General features: G+C 35.2%; 1 pseudogene; it reads left to right on the forward strand.

Moving 5' to 3' along the window:
* Nucleotides 1–320: 320 nt before the first annotated feature.
* Nucleotides 321–1,394, forward strand: LOC111419599 (glyoxylate reductase/hydroxypyruvate reductase pseudogene; annotated as a pseudogene).
* The last annotated feature ends 1,929 nt before the right edge of the window (nt 1,395–3,323 follow it).

A 3,323-nucleotide genomic window follows, 5' to 3' on the forward strand; every position in this document is an offset into this window, starting at 1 on the left:
TGCATAGAAGTCCAAAAATTCCTTTTTCTGTTTTGTGTTGAAATTCTTCAAATTTTGATAGTGATTGAGTGCTGTTAACAAAAAACATTTACCTTCAACATGTTCCTATTAAAAAGTGTTAAATCGAAGCCATGGTAGCAAACAATTTGTCAAAACGTCAACTTTACAAAACGTCAAAATTTATCTTTTGAAAGGGATTTTGTATAAAACCACCACGAAGTTAATGACTAGAAAAGTGCAATGAATTTCAGTATTACTCCTTTACCTCAAAACGCAGCGGGTACGTAAACATTGAACGTTCTCACAAAATTCAACCATAAATGGCAACGTATCCTTTAAACAAAACCCTCCCAAGATTTTTATACTCAACTCTTCAGTTTTTTCAACCGAATCGAGCGTCAATCAGGCACAATTCCGCCGTAGCAATATGCAAACCGAAAGTCTACGTTACGCGTCCAATTCTTCCAGAAGCCTTAATGATTTTAAGAAAAGAGTGCGATGTAAGCATATGGAAGAAAAAATCCCCGATACCTAAAGAAGAATTAATGGCACAAATATGTGACAAAGACGCGCTATTTTGTTTATTATCAGATAAAATCGATCGTGAAGTACTAAAACGTGCCAGTAAATTAAAAGTAGTTGGTACAATGTCGCCAAGTTTCGAACATTTACCACTTTACGAATTAAAAAGACGGAAAATCCGTATTGCTCACACTCCAGAAGTTTTAACGGAGGCCACCGCTGAATTAACGGTAGGTTTGTTATTGGCGACAAGTCGAAGATTAGTTGAAGGGTATCAAGCGGCTAAATCAGGGGCTTGGACCGCTTGGTCCCCTAATTGGATGGAAGGACCTGGATTGGCAGGCTCCACAGTTGGAATTGTTGGGTTCGGAAGAATTGGTCAAGCAGTCGCTAAAATTTTAAAATCATTTAACACATCAAAAATAATTTACTACAATCGATCGGATCGAAAGAAAGAAGCGAACATCTTGAACACAGAACGAGTCAGTTTAAACGAACTTTTAGCACTTAGCGACTTCGTGATCACTTCGGTTACTTTAAACCCCGATACGGCGTCTATGTTCAATTATAGAACGTTTGAACGGATGAAAAGAACCGCCATTTTTATTAATATAAGTACGGGAGGCATCGTCGATTTGGATGCTTTGTATCAGGCGCTTAAAAGAGGTGTGATTCAAGCTGCTGGAATTGATATTACTACTCCCGATCCGTTACCTGTCGATCATCCATTATTAAAGTTGCCAAATTGCGTCGTTTCACCCCATTTGGGGGGCGCTACTATTCAAGCTAGGAAACGTATGGCGATTTTAATTGCTAAAAATATTGTTGCAGGACTTAGAGGTGATCCTATGCCTACGGAAATTGTATTATAGTTTTAATTTTTATGTATTCGTCTATTAAAATTTATATGAAATATGATTTTTTATCTTAATTATTATTATTGTTGTTAGGTAATAGAAGAAGTAGGATATTTTAAAGGGGTTGAAATATAACACAAATCGGTTATTTTTTAGGGTTAACTTGAATATCCTTTTTCTCAGAAACGAAATTGCTTAATTTTTTTGCAATTATTAATTAAGGATATTTAATTAACAATTATTGTTAATTAAATATCCTTATGGGGAGAATATTAACAAAAAAAATCAAGCATAATAGCTTGCGATTAGATAACGCAAGCTATTATGCAACTTCGCCTTCCTAAGAAGTTGCGGAGATAAAAAAATAACGCCAACCTCAACCCAACCCAACCACTACTACGAGAAAGAATTCACAAGACCTTCAAAGATCTACAACAAATAAGTGAGAGGTTACTACGACTACACCTCGTACTTTCCAATTCTATGGCCAGAGAAGATTGAGATAAAATAGACATAAAGACTATGGAGAAGCGAATGTAGTGCTGAAGTGCAAAAATTGTTCTTTCTCCTGCAGAATGACTAAAAAATATCTTATCCGAAAAGAGTTGGATGAAGAAATTGACAATCTTTCTGAAGGGAAGGTGTGGATCCATTCCCTTGTAGTGATGAGTCGGATTCAGATTTTGAACCTTCCGAAGAAGAAATTCCAGCCCAACGACCAAAAAATAACAGCAATCGTGGTGAAGATGAAGGTTCATCAAATAGTTCTTCAAATTTCTCTTCCGGTTCGGATGAAGGGCCCTAACCAAATAACGAGAATAACGATGGTGTGATACACTGGTATGATATCGACATAATCGCAAATTTTCAACCCAGAAGAGCTATGCCTCAAGTTAAGTAAGCAATTGTATCAGCAACGCTGAATAGGAATAGGAGTTCATCTAAACTTGATTGCTTTTTACAAGTATATCCGAAAAGTTTATGTAGTGTATTAAAGTACAAACATGTTTAAAAAGCCTCCCTTCTACTCACGATCGTCGATCGGTGCTGGGTTGTCATAAGGTTAAGTGGTATTGAATATATTATAGTAAATTATGTACGTAGTTTTTATTCATACACTACAGTGGCGACGAGGATATTAAAGAATGGTTGACAAAGAAGATGAAACACGCGGTAGTATGAGAAATATTGGTATACAGCATGAGTTCGATCCCAAAAATATAGAATGGACGGTGCATCGAGGTCGACTGGAACAATTTTTTATTGCAAATGGTATTGTCGAGGACCGAATTAAGAAAGCAATCCTCATCAACAGTTTGTCCCAGGAACCCTACAAGTCTCATCAGCAAGGGGTGACATCCACGGCGGTGGCGGCGTAGTAAGGTGTTATAGATGCGGTAACGTAAATCACAGGGCAGATAGATGTAAATATAAAAATTATATTTGTATTTCTTGTGGCAAAATAGGACATTTGAGCGCAGTTTGCAATAGTAAAAGAAAAGTTAATTATTTAGATATTTCATTAAATAATATTAAATCAAATGCTGAATTATTCAAACCTATAATGGTTAAAATTACTGTACTTAATAAAGAGTATGAATTGGAATTGGACAGTGGAGCTGGTATATCAGTTATGTCAAAAGATTATTGGTTAAATAACTTTGGTCACTATCATTTGTATGAAACAAATTTACGGTTGGTTAATTATTGTGGATCTGAACTTAGAATGATAGGAAAAATTAAACTTTTAATTACATATAATAAAAATAGAAAATACATTGAATTTTGTGTAGTAGATCATAATGGGGAATTACCATTATTGGGTCGTAATTTTGTTAGCGAATTTAGTTTGGTCTTACAAGAAATTAAAAGTCTGCAATGCAGAAATACAATTAAAGATTATCTTGCGGAGAAATATTCTAAAGTTTTTTCAAAACAATTGGG

The sequence above is a fragment of the Onthophagus taurus genome, chromosome 3, assembly GCF_036711975.1.
Source record: "Onthophagus taurus isolate NC chromosome 3, IU_Otau_3.0, whole genome shotgun sequence".
Lineage (NCBI taxonomy): Eukaryota > Metazoa > Arthropoda > Insecta > Coleoptera > Scarabaeidae > Onthophagus > Onthophagus taurus.